This window comes from Hyposmocoma kahamanoa, unplaced genomic scaffold (assembly GCF_003589595.1).
Source record: "Hyposmocoma kahamanoa isolate Upper Pololo Valley unplaced genomic scaffold, ASM358959v1 87, whole genome shotgun sequence".
NCBI lineage: Eukaryota > Metazoa > Arthropoda > Insecta > Lepidoptera > Cosmopterigidae > Hyposmocoma > Hyposmocoma kahamanoa.
Window position 1 is genome coordinate 3,187,557 of NW_020654422.1, and position 19,765 is coordinate 3,207,321.

General features: G+C 35.1%; 1 protein-coding gene across 3 annotated transcripts in view; it reads right to left on the reverse strand.

Annotated features, from left to right (window-relative positions):
* The window catches only part of LOC113235054 (tyrosine-protein phosphatase Lar-like), a 135,273-nt gene that overhangs the window by 97,801 nt on the left and 17,707 nt on the right, over window positions 1-19,765 (reverse strand). The gene's annotated exons all lie outside the window — the stretch shown is intronic.

A 19,765-nucleotide genomic window follows, 5' to 3' on the forward strand; every position in this document is an offset into this window, starting at 1 on the left:
AGAAATTCTAGAGACGAGTCTTTTGGTGAACCTTATTTATAGGCACCGTGTGCAACACGGGTCTCACAGGGTAAGTAAAATTTAACTAATTTAATATACCTTATTCAGTAAAGAATATGTTCCATATTGTGTTGCATTTTGCAAAATGCTTGCTACATCTTCTTTTTTCATTTTTTTTTAAATGTAGCCTTATTGTGCATAAGATAAAGTTATTCATTTTAAGGCATTGCCGCAGCGTCACGTCTACGGCTGCGACATATTGAGTCAACCTAGAGATCGTAAAGCAATATATGTATAGAATTTGCGGATCGAGTGCAAATATTGTAGGTCTGAAAAAGGTCTGACTAAAATCCACCATTACAAATTTCGCAAAAATACTTTGTGTATAGACACTAGGTAGCATACCTAATTTAATAAGTGCAAGTAAGGTAATTCGTATTTTTTAGTTGGTTTGGTCTCTTGTTACATCTACTTTATATATTAGTATCGTATTCCATTCCAATACCTTTCTTTACTATGCTTAATTAACGAGTAATTGGTATATATAACTTTCAAACATTCCAAACATTCTCCATTTTAAATATTTACAAAGTTTCTATCTAAATTGGAAAAAAAAACAACGAACTCAAATACATACCTGTGGTATATCATCAACTCATAGACTTTGTTACTTTTACGATCCGGTTTACAATTCTTCAACTTTAATGAGTACTATGAAACTATAGTTACAATGTAAGTATTACTTTCTATGACCTTCGTATAAAATTTATAGTTGAAGAAAGTTTGTCGTTTCACGTTACCTGTTTCTACAATGTATTACATTCAATGTAAGTTAAAATATAAAGGGTTGCATCGGTCAGTATCACGTAGATTGTTTTTATATTTTTATGATTAGCTTTGTAAAAGCACCACAACTCAAATTAGGAATACCCATCTTTTCTGACACGACTCCCTAAAAACATATCATGGAATATTATCTACTTAATGAATACAATGGATAGAACCAATCAAGGATAAAGATAAACTTAGGCAAGTAGCTGAAAAAAATATATTGAATCCCGGAAACCGAAACCGAATCGGAAAGGTAAAATAAATGAACTCGAGCTCTGTAGACGAGAACACAATTTTATCCAAGATGAACCATTACACCAACTAGAAGCCCAGTACCATCCATCATCGGGGGACTAGACGTAGGCTTGTCTTCCATCCCTATGTTGTGGATATTCCAAAGATTCGCACGAAGCGTTACGCTTCCACATTTATATGGCGAACGGCTATGGAGTGGAATTCCTTGCCTGCAGACTTGTTCCCTGAACGTTATACCTAGGACCTTTTCAAGGCGAGAGTGAATAGGCATTAACTAGGTGTGCATTCTCCATCGACGACCTCATCGTCACTTTCCATCAGGTGAGATGGAGGTCAAATGCACACTTACATTAGAATAAAAAAATAAAAAAAACATAAATGCTCGTTCCTAACACCACTATCTAACCACCTACCCAAATAAGTAACTGCCCTTACTTACTTTCTGTAACTCACTGCATAGCCGGCAGGAATCTGGCCACCGGCTGCGATTGATTGGTTTTCCCCTTCACAATTTCGGACGTGTCAGGGTACTCCCTTAAACTGTGCCCTCTGGTATATCCGACTTACCCGAGTCAGATTTACTCTGGCCGGGTGTGATGCCAATGAGCAATGAGTAATCAGAAGGGTAAGATGTACTAGAACTGATTTGTTGTCAAGGAGCGTTGGTAACAGCAAGTGTGCAAATGCATGCTTCCTACACCTCATAAATGATATGAAATGGCTTTAGTATTACAAATACATTAATGTTTTCGAAGGAGTATAAAAGTTAAGTTTAAGTACAAAATATAAACGTTTTTCTGCTTTTATCGTACAAAATAAAAAAAATGATTTATATTTAAGTGTAATCGGATAATCAACGATACAAACAATTTTTTGTCATGTCCAATTGTTCCAACGAATACTAAAATTAGCATCTTATTGTTTAAAAAGTGACTAAAATTATCTATGACTTAGGGCGCCTTCAAATTAGATGTTTATGGAAGCTCTGCAGAGATGCCACTGCCACTGTGGCGCTGCAGCCGCGCTACTACTAATTTTCATACAATATTTAGAAGCGCAGTTGCAACGCTACATATGCGCGGCTGCCGCACCACTGCAGCACTTCTAGAAGCATTTGAAGGCACCTAAAAAAACGATTCTGTGTAATTCATATTCGCATGTGAATCGACAAGTATCCCAAAAGTATTTGATTCAACGTTTGTTGTAGTATCTTAAGGATAGGACAAATAGAAAACATGTGGTCAAACACGATCCATTGGCGACCTCGAGTAGTAGCAGTAGAGTTCCCTATGAAACTGTTCGCACAGGAAAGTATTGCCATCATACCTGGTTCAGCCGCTAAGCATTAATTATACAAAACAAACAAAGTAGAAATAGGCGACGTTTTTGCTAGATAATAAGATGCAAAAAAATTACAATAAGTCATACCTTAATATAATTGGTAATAAACATAATGTTGCTCAACAGTTGAAGAGTGTCACTAAATTTGATCAATCACTCCAATGCTCTTTATATACATATACATATACTGCTATTTATAATTTTTTTCCCGCAGTTGTTATGGATTTATTTACTTATAGTTAAACGTAACAATCATCTAACAATTTCAATCAGGTTCAAAATAGAATGCCAAAATTAATTTCCTTGTAAACTCGTTGAAAATTCTTTATGTATTTTTCTAATTTTCAGAAGTAGTTTTATATTCATCCAAAAAAAGAATATTGCTTAAGTTCGTCACCTGTCTGACAGCGATAGTAATAATTTGCAAAACATTAACCTAAAATATTGGAATATAAAAACCGTAGACGAAACTGTAAAGTCAAAAATTACACATTCTTCTTTATTTTATAAAGAGAATGAATATACTAGGGTTGCTGGCTTCAGTTCACATTTACACAATAATTTTATTTAAATAAATTTGAATGTGTATTTTTACTAGGTTAGACTTCGGTATCTCTCTTTGGAATTACATAAAAATATAGATTTTTCTTTCAATACGACGTCAATTAACAGGACGTATAACTCGTGCGTCTGGTGGCAAGCGACACATAATAGCTGCAGTGCCATTCAGAGAATTAAACCGACGATATGACAAATCTCATGTGCCTATAATTTCACCAGCAACACAGTAATTCTCACGTTACCACTTGGCAGCAGAAATAGGTAAGATGGCAGTACTTCCCTGGACGAACTATTCCATAAAGGAGAACTGCTACTAAAACTGGGACCCGTTATATTTTGCCCAATAGAAAGTCGGTCTTATTTTAAATTTCTGTCAGTATAGTGAGTTTGTCTTTATGGTCAGTCAGTATGCTTGTCATTCATGGAGGATGGACGCTGTTCATTTATGGAGGCTGCATGTAACACGGGGCGAGCGGAATGAGCTGAAGAAGCTCATGGGCACAATTACATAAAGCTCATATGAAATGTAGATACACAGATGGTTGCACTAAATATAAAAAACTTTTCCGTGCCGAAAGTCGTAGATTTTTTATTGAAATAACTTCAATTATGAGAATTGGTTATAAGTGGTGATGGTGGTATTTACGAGTTTTTTAACATCTATTTGAATCAAAGGTGCTGGAAAAAATGTGCATCCGACATAGCTCGTTACGTGGTTGAGGTATATTGTTTTGCCAGGTTATTAGTGTCACGGACGAGTGCGCATAATTAAATGAGTCACGAATATTGAATGCTATTTTGCTACAACTCTACTAATAGCTTATTTACTGTAGCTAAAAACTAAGCCATGGTTGAAAAATTCTAATTCATTCAAGTCAAGGTTATAGTATAATTTTTTTAAGTTCTTTTTTTATTAAAACATTAGTGCGTATTTGATTTCCATCTCACCTAATGGAAAGTGATGAGGTCGATGACGACTCTCGCCTTAAAAAGGCCCAAGTTAACCGTTCAGGAAACAAAGTCTGCAGGTAGGGAATTCCCTCCATAGCCGTTCGCTATATAAATGTGGAAGCGAAACGCTTGGTTCAAATTCTTGGAATATCCACCACATAGGAGTGGAAACTCAGCCTACCTCTAGTCCTCCTTTGACGGAAAGGGAAAGGCGGAATTAAGTCGTGCAATTCCCTCGCACACTTTCCGTGATCCTGTAGAATACCGATAAGTAAGCAACTTTACGGTGGAGTTCAAGGCTGCGCAGCTATACTAATTCCGAGTCACCTAAAAGCTTCGTGACACGCTTTTCAACTGAATCCAAAGTGGCTTGTTGGTATTTAGCAGAACCGGTGTGAAGTAACAACTCACCTTGGAAAGGATGCCAAACTTCTTGGCTGCGTTTTTGGCCATGGTTTCTATGTACAGTCATACACATGAGATACCTGACATGCCAAACCGACCTTTTGGTTCTGAGATCTATCTTACGTATTGAACAAAGAAATAATTAAAGCAATTTCAATTTTATTGTATAAGCAATACAGTGGAGTGTTGCTTGAAGACAATCAACATATTTTTAAAACCAGTAGTAAATTTCGTCATTTGACATCTAAGAAAATAGGTCGAGCGGCTTGTTACATGGACTGCCAGTTACAATACCCGTGGTTCAATTCAACGAGCAATATTTTGTTTTAACGTTATATTTATTTATTTATTTATTCATTTGCATTGGTAGACACGTTACATATGAAAGCATTGTTTAACTTTTTAATGATGACGTTCAGAAATCACAATATTTGCTCACTAGAAACTGCCTAAGGTGGGTGGGTAGATATTATTAATAAAGTGTAGGGTGGGTATGGATAAATTAATAAAGACGAAATCGCTCTGCAGTTTGCATACGATGGTGTCTTCTGTGATTACGCATTGTTCCAAGTTTCGTTCCCATTTATCTATTCAGTTTTAATTACTTTCAAAGTTTTCTCTTTTGTTTTAATACACCGCACTTAACGGAATTATTAAAATTAGAAATTATTGTTCTGTATGAACAAGACTTGGATATTCCTTACACCTATCGAGAGGTTAAAAACAAAGAAATATATTCATAGCTAAATAATATTTTGTTTTTAATGTGACTCGAACCATGCTTGCTTTGACTTGCAAAGCAATTCTTATACCGCTTGGCCACAATGGCTTTACCAAAGTTGGTTGAAATTTGTGTTCTGTATTTAAGTAAGAACTATGCCTTAAAGATCAAATTGGCTTAAAAACTTTCTTACAATGTCGTGCACAAATGAGACGACCAGGGAGTCATACCAAAATAAATTTTACGGCTCACAGGTTAATGATAGTTTGTTTAACAAGCTTCTTCGCATTTTTGTGCTCAGAACCAATAGGTCGGCAAAGTCGGCTGGGGGGGTCAGGTATTTTGTGTATATGGCTGTACATGCTGAAGTTCAAACATTCAATTAAATTGAATATTTTGGAAGTGATTAGACATTTTTCTAATAAAACAACGTTTTGTTATCAGCTGTGATCATGGGATCTGTAAAGAACCCGAAAGGTTCTTTAGTTTTGTTTAAAGAAACAACAATAAGGAGTCATTGACAAATTTCGTAAAGTGTCGTTTAAGACGTCATGAGTCCACTTCTTCTTCTTTTTCTTCAAGTGCCTATTCAATTCTGAAAATTATTTTTTTATAATACCAAGTCACGGGAAGAACAAGTCGTGCGCTTGGTGGAAAGCAACACGCCTGTCCATAACAGTTCAGTGTCACTCAGAGCTTTAAATCGCAAAGATCTGAGAGGCACTCCCACAGCGCCCGTTACCTTGAGACATAGGTTGACATGTCCCATATGCCTGTAATTTCACCGCCGCGCGCCGTTCCGGTCGCGCCGTGCCGAGGGCCGGTCCTCTCCTGGATGATCCGCAGCCACGACAACAATCATTTAAAAGTTAGGTCTGTTGTTTGTATACTTAATCAAAACAAAAAAGTATACAATTACTTCGAGAAGCCGACTGCTACATTAGCTTACCAAAACCTGGAAAATATGACGCAGCAACGGCACATCGAGCTTAACTGCGAACATTTTCAGGATGCTGTTAGAATTTGTACGCAGTCTCGACTCGGCAGTGAAGCTGCCTTTTTGTACATCAACATAAATATTATCAACTTTTAAACCTCTTTCCTGAAAGTTTTAAAGATTACATCGAAACACGAAATATACCCGATTTTAATCCGAAAAAATAGTTTATGTAGTAATTGCGAAAACCTAATAAATCGATATTCATTTTGATATAAAATTTTCCGATATTGTTTCATTAAATTTGCGATAAGAGGAGTCTCTTGGCAATTCAAAAGACTTGTAGGTGGCTTATTTTACGATTCCATCTTTTACGGAAGAACATTGGGTTACTAATGAACAGAAATGTTTGTATTACTCAGAAAGTTAATTTTGCTAGAGGATATAAAATTTGGTTTTCTCAGAAATTGTAGACGAGAAACTTGTAATCAAGATGAAGATCAAACGTTAATTAAAATTCAATCAGTTAGCTGTTTGTAACTTTCATTAACATGGTTTTATACTAAAATATTTAATTTTTTAGAATTAGAAAAAGTGTAAAAAAAGAAACAGTGATGGGAAACTTTTTTCTCGAGAAAAATAGTTACAGTAACGGAAAAGACCTAGAAAATTTAAAACAAATGATATTTACAAAATATGATACATTATGATATGTGTTATTATTTTATAAAAAGTTTCCGTTAATTGTTTGAAATCTCTGTTTCTTTAAATTTTTATGGTAGTAGAGCTTTTTATGAAAGAGTTCGTCCAGGGAAGCACTGCCACCTTCCCTATTTCTACCGCCAATCAGTAAAGTGAGCATTACTGCGTTCCGGTTTTTAAAGGTAAACTCTTAACCCTTCAAGACCGGAACGTAAGTGACGGGACGAACAAGTCGTCCACCTGTGCATTAAGAGCTTCAAATCGCAATGATCTAAGGGGCATTATCACTGCGCCCGTCGCCCTTAGACATAAGTTGACAAGTTCCATGTGCCTTGTTGTGATTTCACCAGCACCCTCACACTTCAAAACCTGAACGCAATAATGCTGACATTACTGCTTGGTGGCAGAAATAAGTAAGATGGCAATACTGTCCTGGACGAACTCTTTCACAAGGAGCTCTACTGCTACAAACCTACCTGCTTACCTATACATCACAAGTTTTCCTCATTTGTGACCCTGTCAATTCAGCTGATCCCCAACACAATCCAATCATAATTATTATAACAACACGGAAAATTAAATTAAGAATAGAACTATATACATAACTTGTTATTATGAATACTGAAAGTTACGTCCTTTTATGTTAACTGGGAGGGTTTGATTTCGAATCACAAATAAAATAAACAATAAATAAAATTTTATTAGACATACTGAATTGTCCATATAAGTACAAGTAGACACTAAAACAACCCGTGGTAGCCTTTTTTTTTTACGGTGGGGAAATCTTTATACTACGATACCCCTGAGCCCAGGAAGACTCAGGGGTTATGTGGGGACTCCCCCTCCAGCCTACCCCACTAAAACCCCCCCCAGGCTTACCTCTCGCCGGTTGAATCGGCGCCGTGGGTTTGTATCAGGGCTTGCAGCTCTGAGTTTTTCGAAATTTACGGAATAACTTTAATTGGAAATTTACCATGAGTCTTTCGGTAAACATCGTGATGTAACCTGTACCTCGATATGATTATCAACCTTCGGAAACCGTGTTAAGTTCCCAACCCACGTTGGGCCAGAGTGATGAACTATGGCCTATACCCTCGCCTCAGAGAAGACTCGTGCATAGTGGGACGTATAAATGGGTTGATGATGATGATAATGATGATACACTACAAATATGTGAATGTGAACAGGTCTACCACGAAATACGATACTACGTAACTGCGTCCGCAACGAAGCTCATACGTACTACACAAATGGTAGTTTTGCGATGTAAATAAAGTCAATATTCGATACCATATCTGTAATATCGGAGTAAGGTATAAATATATATGTCAAATCACGATTTTCGATCGTTGCTTCGTATTTCGGATCGAATCTGCTAACATTTTTAGCATAATTTGTTAAGTTGACTGTAGGCAGACTCGTAACTGAACCATAATCACGTAATTTCAAATAACTATACGAATTCCGTACAACTGCCGTACTTACCACGAAAAAGCTTGCTGTATTACGCTAAACAATTTCTGCAGTATAAGAACTAATATGGCATATGAATTGTGCTGAAAATTAATAGTAAAGGCGACGAAGTTTGTCGTATAGGTTACAATAAACGTTGTTACGTAACGTTTATGTAAAAACCAATAGACAAAACAGTAATATATATAGTATTATATTATTATTTTGCAGAGCTTTATTACACCAATATTATGAATTACTCTTTAAAATTTAAAAGAACTTTACTTAAGTGATGCAGTACGAACTATCCAAACATAATATAAATTTACACAGTGTTAAAATAAAGAAATTTAAACATTACAGTAGTACCGTTGCCTATACGAATAAATATTGACGATCTCGGTGACCCAACAGTTAGCATTGTAGGCACTAGATGAGGAGGTTTCGGATTTGATTCTCAAAGCATCAATTGGTAAATGAACTTTTCTAAGTTGATTCTAGTCTAAGGGTTCCTTACACTGCACCGAAGTGAATTCCGTTGGTCTGGTACTCGTAGGACAGGGGATTCCTTAGTTTGAGACCAGAGAATTCGTGTGGTCGTCTGCCACGTTATCTATATTACGTATTACATTATTATTATTTTAAATTTCTCTAACTGCTAAGAAATTTCACGTGAAATTTCCATTCGTAACAAAATGGTAAATATCATTGAATGTACGAACGTCGTGTGAACCAAATCATTTCTCTATGTAATATATCTACAACAACTGTTATAATTACTAAACAATTTCATAATATGAAACGACCTGAGGTTAAATAAATAACTAATCTAACTGCAGCTAAGTGTTTACTTGCCCTGCATTTCTATTTATCGAGTTCACAATAATTGGGCTGCGCTATTTTTGTAAGCGGTTATTTGCTTCCATTGGTGTCTTTGTTGGGTAATTGTTTTGTATCATATGTACGAGTATTTTGAACTGCCTACGTGGACGGACGGTTACCATGCCGGACTGCCACGCAGAGGTCCCAGGTTCGATTCCCGGGCCGGAAGAAATATTTCTATGTCTTACATTTATTTCTCTCGTGAGTTTGGGTGTAATTTGTGGTTGTCTATGTATGTGTCCATGGCACCCGAGACACAGGATTTCCCGGGGCTATGTTGAGTGTGTGCGTTATTATTATTATTATTTTAATATCTTAACAACGCTTTTGCCTAAATTAACATATTTGAAGTTATAAATAAATTGGCACCTAGAAACGCGTCTTGCGGTATACTTTTAACAATAATATTATTAATATACGTAGCAATTGGTTAAGTGTAGCAAGTAGAATCTTGGTACTGTGGTGATGGTAGTAGGGTATTCAGGTGTATGGAAAATGTACTCACTATTCTTTTTTTTTTGGGAGGTATTTGATAGTTGATAAATATAATATTACGGCTTCAGCAGCAATTTTATATCGCATTACGGCAATGCTTAGACGTACTCCACTTCAAGGTTGACTTTGAAGTTCTTATTATTCTTAACAAGATTCAAACTTTACTGCGACTGGTACGTTAAGTTTGTGTTAATATTGAAATTTTGTTATCGGCAAGCGTTTAGAATGAAATAAATATAGCAGTCGCACTGGGCACACATTTGGTTCAGCGTAATCGCAGTATTGCGTGAGCTTGAGCTCATATTTTTAGTATGGCCTTAATTATATTTATTGGCCAGACCCGGTTCTTTATGAGTAGCGTAATAAAGATGAGGGGTCTCTATAATACTTATATGGTAGCACTTACGAGTTTTCCTGTTTGTAGTGTTTTGCTGCTTCTGGTGTGAGCAAGGAGCGCTCTTGAATACCGAATGAATGAAAAGTACTTTGTCTACGAGCATCAACATTGCGATAAAAAAAAAACGAGATAAAATACCCTAACAGATAATAAACCACCATGTACGAGTACATCACAAGGAAAATTTAGATAGAGAACATTTGTGCAAATTTTCATTTAAAATAAAAGAAAGAATGAAAATAACGACGAATGATAAAATTTTTCAGTTGTAGTAGCTAATTAATGTATCTTTGTTAGATGCTGTTTCAACTTTATTTTGTATGCGAAATTCCTTTAGCTTGTCGTATCGTTTTGTTTGTCTTTTTACTTTATTAAATCTTTCAATTGCGTTACGTGTCAAAGTCAAAGATCATTTATTCCATAAATAAAATAAATTTACACTTGAAAACGTCACATTTAAATTACATTAGGCTACTGCTAGTTCACTACGATGATTTCCCCGAGAAGAACGAGCAAGAAACTTTAGGGATTGCTCTTTTAAAATAAATTTAATTGCTATGGTATATATAAGAAAGGTCCAAGTATTGAGCCCTGTGGAACACCCATTTTTACCGCAGAACCCAAAGAAGTCACTCCACTTATGTCTGCTTTCTGCATTCTACCTCTGAGATATGACGAGACAAGTTCCAACGCCTTGCCACTTACACAGTAAAATTCCAGCTTTCTAATAAGAGTAATACGGTCAATGCAATCAAATGCCTTTGAGAGGTCACAGAAAATAACACTAGCGTTCTAGGACCTTTCCCAAGCATCAAAGATGTATTTTAGTACCGCTACCCCCGCATCACTAGTTGATCTACTACTAATAAACCCGTATTGTGCACATGTAAAATATGATTCCTACCTAAATACGACAGTAATTGAGTCAACATAAACTTTTCGAATATTTTACTTCAAACTTGAAACAACAAGTCTATGTTATATATATCGATAATCGGTAGATCGACTAGTAAACCCGTATTGTTCACTATGAAAAATATGATTCTATATAATAATTGAGTTGTATTTGGTAAGTACCAAGTTTTTTATTTTATCAAACGACGGGACAGGTTAAGTGGTAGAGATCAAGATGCATTAATGAAATGCGGAATAATTAAACATGACAGAACAAATCGCATACGTTCGTTGCAACCTTGGTATACGTGACATTGTAGATAAACTTCAGAGAGCCGACTGAAGTGATGTGGACAGGTGAGAAGGAGATTTCTCTACTACATTGGAAATACCGTGATAAATAGAAAAAAACCAGCGTCCAAGAAACGAGAAAGACAGAAGATGATGTGGACAGCTCATATCGTGAAAGATTTAAGGAGCTACCATGTTTCTGAAAATGACACGTTCAATAGAGCAAAGTGGAGGGAACATACAAGAAAAGCAAACCCCACTATCAGATGGGAATAATAATGCTTGGGAGAAAGAGAGATAAAAGTAGATACAAAGGCTGTTATATATCAATGAACGTACTCACTGTAATTTAAAAGCTAAGATTTCAGCCTGCAGTGTAAGTACTTAACGTCAAGCTGAACTTTGAAGTATCGTGTCCACAGACCACGTAAATACTATCGTATCGTAATAGAGTTGAACTTAAATGTTAAATGTAAATGGAGACATCGATAAATTCAATGTCGATACATAAAACTATCCCATTATTCCATAACGTCTTTACAGCTATAAATGTTAACCCATTAAACTTTGCAAAGACAATTATTTTGAGTTATGGTGGCGTAATTTGAAAACTTAAACTCATTAACTTGGTGCAGTAATTCTTGAATTTGCATAGGATGAGCATTTTATAGTGTGAATTAGCTTTAAAATTATGTATAACAACGGTCGTCACTAAGCCAGTAAGTCGGATTATGTAATGTAGAAATGTTTCTCAATTATTTCATCTTGCTTATTTGTACCCAAATAGCCTGTCCATTCGTAGTGCCCCTGATTTCTTTTACAAATAAATTCTATATCAATATTTTTTTTAATATACGAGCTCATTCGCATTAAGTACTGCTGACTACTAAAATATTTAAAAACTTATTAATTTATATGCGTATAATAAATACAATTATGTCTTAATTATTGTTTTTTAAAAAGCTCATATTGGTAAGACGATAAAAGAACACGTATTCGTAAATATTTATTACTTGCCAAATGAGCATTGCACGGCAGCAACACAGGCTAGTTTGATCTTTTCATTCTATAAGGCTAGTTTGAAGTTTTTGATAACTACAAACCTTTTTTTACGTTCAGTTCATGTTATTTCAAATTACTTTCATAGAGACTAACAATATTATATAGCAATAAAAATGTTAGTACAAGCATTTTGTGTCTTCTAGTACATTTAATTAAACATAATTATAACGAATAACAATAACAATATTTAGTGCATAGTTCCCTGCTGACGGACATTGAAAAAGTAAACGAGCATTGATAACGCAGTGCCGTAAAGAAGATTTTAAAATGAAATCGTGATACTTTAAACAGTGGATAACTAGGCAATACCCAAACCACTAACTTATTTACAGATACTAATATAATAATAATACTTACAAAACCGACAAACCACCAACCAACGAACTAAAAAACAACAAAAACAAGCCGTGGTTTGACTAATAGTTTGACCTAGTATTTCGAAATGTACGTACGAAATTTAATTTGACATTTATTATGAGCTTTTCAGTGAAGGAAAATATCGTGATAAAACCTGCACGACGGAGAGGTTATAATCCTTGGAAAAGGCGTAAAGCCCCCAACCGGCATTGGGTCATCGTGGCAAACTATGGCCTAAACTCTCGCCTGAGAGGAGACCCGTGTCCCACAGTGGGACATACAAATGTGTTGATGATAATAATGATGACAAAACCAACAGAAAAACAATAAACAACATTTGCTAACTAACAATTCAGTCATTGTCAAAAAATGAACTTGATAATATTTTTTTACGGACGCTCAGCTGGTGTTGAATATCTAATAGTTTGAAATCGAAATGGTCTGAATTTGTTTTTAATTATAACTTATTTGCTAAGTGAACGCATTCTGCTAGTAATTAAAACTGTCATTGTGACTGAACGGTTACCATGCCACGCAGAGGTCTCAGGTTCGTTTCGCGAGCCAGTAGAAATATTTGTATGACCTACATTAATTTCTCTCGTGAGTGTGTACTTTATTATTATTTATTATTAATTGGTAAATGCGACTGATTGATACGCATAAATAGATAAAATTCTGGAATGGAAACCTGCTATGTATCACTAACAATATCTTATATAAAAATCCTGTTTCCTGTAAGTATAGAGCGAAAGCAAACCAACCAAGCAAGTGGGCGCTGGTTGAGGATATCGTAGGTTCAATTCCGAGTAGGACCAGGGAAATAAACTTTCTGAATTCTGGTGTTCTTCTGGTACTCAGTGTAGGAAATTCACTAATATGAGATCAAGTAATTTTGATGTGTGTTCTTGAACACACTTTCTTGTAATACTTTAAGAAAAAGTGACTATCTCTCTATTTTATTTAACAAATTTAAAAGTATTTCTTTACACCTAGTACATTACAATTTTTTTAAAAAGGAGGACGTTCTCCATTGAATGTATTTTTTTAGTATGTATGTTACGCGATAACTCATTTGCATTTGTGAACCGATTCTAATAATTCTTTTTTTGTTGGATAAAGGGTACCTCAGTATTGGACCCATTTAAATTTGAAGAAAATATTCCACCTTTAAGGGTGGCAAACTAGAGGATGAATTCGGTTTCGCACACTTTCCGGTAACCGATTTCAATAAAACTTGGCAAATTAATGTAATTCCACGAACTCTTGAGGTTGGTTTTTTAGTACTTTCTACTGAGATTATTGTCGATATTACCATGCTTTTAGATTAGTATGGTTGAATATTTAATCTAAATAATAGTCCATGAACGAATTAACCACATTTAGTATACAATTTTTGGCATTGATATGGCATTATGGAGTCCTGACACGTTTGTGGTGAGAGTGCCAACCGTACATCTGTCGCCCTTCATGAAGGAAAAGTTTTGGCCGAAGGGTGTCATATATCGGCGATTCCACGCCCGGTTACCTGACACCAGATGGCGCCACACGTCGCTGACAAATGCAATACGTGTAGATTAGTTGATAGTATATTTTATTGTCATATTATATTGTATGTACGTTAGTCCTTAAGATATATATTATATGGGTCATGTGGCCTGAAATAAATGTCTAAATAAATAAATAAAATAAAAATTATCCATAAGAATTGTTATATCGAGTTCTTAGGTTTTCGCGATTGTTACACATAGGAAATGAAACTATTTTTCCGGATTTAATTTAATTGTACGTAGAAAGCTAAGGGAACATATTATGTCCATTGAATATACAGAATTATTAGAATACTGACTAACATCGGGTTATCTATTGTGGAAAAATGAATTCTACCTACAAATTGGTGGTATAGCGATGGACTCCCCGGTATCTCCCGTTGTTGCCGATATTTTCATGGAAGACTTCGAAGAGTGAAGAGTTTTGCCCATGGATTATCATACGGCGCATATTTGTTTTTTCAAACAAACCGACGTTTCGGGCCCATTACAGTTTACGATTTAAATCCGGAAAAATAGTTTCATTTCCTAAGAATTGTTATGTTAAATAAAGAAAAAGAATTAAAAATAGGAAATTTCCAAAACTTTTTCGGGGGATAGCGCATTGAGGTTCCTCTTTGAATAGCTAAGCCTGAACTTTGTCTAAAGTAGCTGTCACTTTTGTAAATAATGCTAAATTAATTAGACTTGGGTTTGTCAGAAAGTGAAGTCTATTTTGACTTAAATTTTTTAATGTTAAATTCCGAGAAAATAGTTATTATTTTCTTCTACAATGTAAATAAAAAAATAAATAAAAAAAGAATACTCTAAACCTTATCCTTCTTAGATTAAGATTAAAATCCAACTAAGCTACTAAAACGCTGTTAGAAACATTTTATATAACTTAAAACACTGACAGCAGTCATTAAGTATTTTGGGGTCTTAAAGGATCGTTTAAGGGGACTTGAAGTAGAACTAATGTGTCTTAACTTGAAACTTAAAGCTTCGATCACTTTGATGAATAGATTTCATTATCATTAACAACCACTTACGCTAAAACTTTCAAATTAAAATTAAGGAAATAAAATTAATGTTAGAGCCTAATTTCCGTAGTTTTTATTTGTGTCAATGATACTTGTATACTTGTATAGATGGGGTAAAAGGACCTTACTTTACTTTGAGTCAAAGGTTTTGATCTCTAGGAAGAACAGATAGTCTTATAAGAATTTTGAAGTACATTTAACTTACCTTTATTTATCAGCTTTACATTTTAATGTTAAAACATTAACAATTATTACGCTAAATTAAATACTTACGATGTATTTGCAGTAAACGTGCAATTAGTGGTAACGTTTCTCTTCCCCAAAAAATGGGGTAAACGAAACAGTTCTTAAGATTTCACAACCGCCAAATTTATTTTTTCCGCCTTTTGGATTTGTAGCATCGTAGCGACATCTCTTTAAATTTGTTAAAACTAATTTTTTGTCTGTTTTACCGACTGAGAGACTATAGTGATAAACTCTTCAAGACTTCAAGTACCTGATATTCCTTTTGCCCCACCTGATCTTATACATTTAGTATACACTTATTTTATACGTATTTGTTTCGCCATCGTACAGTGGAAATACTTAAGTGCTCAATTTACATAATATTGTTAATGACAGTATGTCTGTTTGACGATGTTTTGGTACAGTGACAGCATTAATATGTATAAGCGTAGCGAAATTACAAACATATTATCTACGTAAACGTTTGTTGAATTGTTATATTATTTTACCCATTACACATTTGTCAACATGAACTGCTGTTTGAGCAAAATATTTTATGATATGATTCAACATTTTTTATTGTAATTGAATGAGTGAATTATTTAATGAGGATGTAAATGAATCATTGCGATAAATTGTTTATTTCGCCTTTCCGTACGAAAACATATTCATTGTTACAATTGCAACACAGAATAGTAATACTGTCCTCTTTATCATAACTAACGCATTTGCAATTCGGTAACTTTCCAGACACTGGCTATTCTATGGTGATAATAACTATGGATATATTCTATGAAAAATGTCAGTTATGCTGACTTTGCTTAACAATAGAACTCAAACTAAATATGATATATATAAAAACAAATAAAAGGGGGTTGTTGATCTCGTCTTGCTGATCCCAGATAGCAGAATACAAGGAAAGCTAACATAATAACAGGCAAACTTACAATAATATAAAATTAAGAAATATGAAGTATTTTTGACAAGTTTTATTTTATTTACGCTTTATGTATATATACACTTACAAGAGTTGTTACAAGTGAGTGTTTTTTTCGTTATTGATAGTTAGCCTATATTATAGTCCCAGAGAGGGCTTGGATTGTAGTTCCCACGTGGCGGGCCCAATATGGATTGGAAACTTCACACACATCCTTAAATTGCTTTGCAGATGTGTGCAGGTCCTCACGATATTTTACTTTACAGAAAAACTAATGGTAAATTTCAAATTCAATCTCGTAAATAAATTCCGAAAAACTGGAGGTGCAAGCGCGGATTCGAACACACGATCCTCTGCTTGAGAGGCGGTAGGTCTAACCATTACCACGGCTACCACGGCTATATCGTTTCTATGATAAAGAATTTACTTCGAGAGTTCACTCTTCTGAGCACTTTAGAACCGAGTTAGATACTACCTCTTAATCAACGAGAAAGGCACTTAATAACGCTGATCCTACAGCTTAGACTTACCTACCGCTCGACTTAAGTTTAAAGAAAAAAGGGATAAGCGGCAAGTTCACTGCAAAATTTCCGCCATTACCCCCGATATTCTCGGTATCCCGTATTCCAGGCATCCCGGAGATCCCGCGGGATTCTGCTCACTCTTCGACTAGAAACACGTGCGCGCAGATAAGCTAGGGATCAATTCTCCAGCTCTAGACTGAAAAAATTAAAAGAAAACTGGATTTAGCTACTCGGAGAATCGTCAAAAGTATATTTAGTGGATTGCTACGGATGAATAATTTAGCGGATAACGTAAACATTCGTAAATTGTATTTTAAGCAATTTTAATATTAATTCTTTACTTTTTAACCGACTTCAAGAAAAGGAGGAGGTTCTCAATTCGACTGTATGTTTTTCTTTTTTTTTATATGTCTGTTACGCGATAACTCCGGTATTTGTGAACCGATGTTCATGATTCTTTTTTTGTTGGAAAGAGGGTATCTCCATAGTGGCCCCATGTAATTTTGAAGAAAATCATCCACCTCTAAGGGTGGCTGTTCACGCATGAAGATTCATTTTTATAAATAGCGCCTAAATTTTATCATAAGCAGCAATTAATTTAATGGTTGGTTTTGTTATTCTCCAATTCAAGGCGTTTTTCTCTGTCAATATACTTTGAGAAGTGAAAACCGATTTATATATTTTAGTGGCGAACTAGGGGATGAATCCGGGTTTACGCACTACCCGGTAACCGATTTTAATAAAACATGTTGATTATATGTAATTCCACGTACTTTTGAGGTCGGTTTCTTACTTCACCCATTATCCAATTTATTAATGCTCAGTTTTAATTACATAGAATACAGTACACGACGATTGTAGATTGAAAAGCTTTTAAAATTGTTTATTGAAAATGCAATATCTTTATTATAACCGAACGGTTACCATGCTGAACTGCCACGCAGAAGTCCCAGGTTCGATTCCCGAGCCGGGAGAAATATTTGTATGGCCTACATTTATTTCTCTCGTGAGTTTGGGTGTAATTTGTGGTTGTCTATGTGTGTGTCCATGGCACCTGCGACCCAGGGTTTCCCTAGTGCTGAACTATGTTGACTGTGTGCGTTATTATTATTATTATTACGTTATTATTATTATTGTAGAAAAAATACTCTTGTATTTCTAGTTCCAATTCATTTGATATATTAGTTACTTTGGTTAAATAAATAAAATAAATTCCAATTAAAAACAATATTTGTTGGTCACCACAGGGTCTTATTGAAAGGAGAAAGAATTTTTTTAGTTAAGGTTAGTGGGTGAAATCAGGCTGTAGATGATGATGATGATGAAGAAGATCCCAAGTATTATACACATTTTGTCTTCTTCATTCTTACATATCACCAGTACTCGTAAATGAATTTACGGTCTAGATTTCACTAGGATGTAGACCGAGAGACATACGGACTAAAACATGCTCATCCTTATTCTATTTTAATTACATATACAATATTACAAATATACATACATATTATACATATATATTATACATATATACATTGTTATACTAAATAAATATATTTCAGGACAGATCAGCCTTCCCAAGCGGCACCCGTTCACGAGTTGACGCGTGTATCGGCCATTGCTCTCCTCGACCATGTTTGAGGGAAGAGGGTGACCCGCCACCCGACGACGCCGCAAGCAAGGGCGCCAAGAGAGAAAGGTTTGCGACCGTCGATTTGAAATGCAAGCTTTTGAATTTATCATTTAGCGAAATGTATTGTAGGACATAGACAGCGCGGCTATAATTTACTAATTTTATGAAAAGCTGCTGGAAAAAGAATTGCTGGACTTTGGTTGCGGTCGTTACAGAATACACTGAGATTGCGCATGCAGCCGAACAACTAACCAGATATAAGTGGAGAATTGTGTAAAACCCAGGCTGCTGCGAGGCCATTGAAATTAAAAAACATCCCAATTTCAAGACGGAAGTTAGTTTCTCCTTACCACCAGTTTGGGATCCAGTATTTTCTCTAATGAAAAATCCCGGAGAGACATAAGACTGCAGTACTAATTAATATGTTTTAATTTATTCCAATTTCTATTATTAATTAATAATAAATTTAACTTAATAAAAAATCATTCAATAAAATGATTTGTAAAACGTAATGTTGCGTAAATAGGAATGTTTTTTTTTTTGTAAAATTAAAAATAAGGTGTTTAATTAATAACTTTTGTAACTATAGTGGAAAAATAGGATGGCTTGCATTAATATTAGACATAAGTGATTGATGACTGTACCACCTCAGTGAACCGTGACCATGGGACCTGTAAAGGGCCCGAAACGTCGGTTTGTTTGAAAAAACAAATATACACGATTGAAATCCGGAAAAATAGTTTCATTTCATACGTCTAACAATCGCGAAAACCTAAGAACTCGATGTGTAAAACAGTTTGCAATTCTTTCCTAGTGGGAAATGCACCGTTACTAGAAAAAGAAACACTAAATTGTTTTACCTAATACCCCCGTATTAAGTCACCTCTTAGGGCTACTCGTAAAGCAATCTTGTTTCGGTTAGCACCTGAATAATGAGTAGTAGGAACTGAACACGCACGTACGATAACGAGAACTATCCCTTGACGAGAAGCAGAGGTAGAGAGGGAGAATCCGAAAGGCCATACTGATACTAGCGGCTACAGTCGTCACCCTAGTACGTAACCAGAAAGTGAAAAAGAAAAGACCGATGCGCGTTAAAAGCTAAAAAAGCTAAATTGAAAATGGCTTTTATAAAGACCGACGTCACTATGGCTGGATAGCATATCACTTCAAAGCTTAGTGAATCCAAGGATCTCTTACGTATTCCTTGTTGGTCGGGCTAAATTAAACGACGTCATTATTTTAATTAAGTTTTAATCCGTTATGAACTTAAATTTTAAGTGTTTTATGTATTTATTGTATAATTTGATACTATAAAAGTGACAATGCAGGTTTAATAACACTAC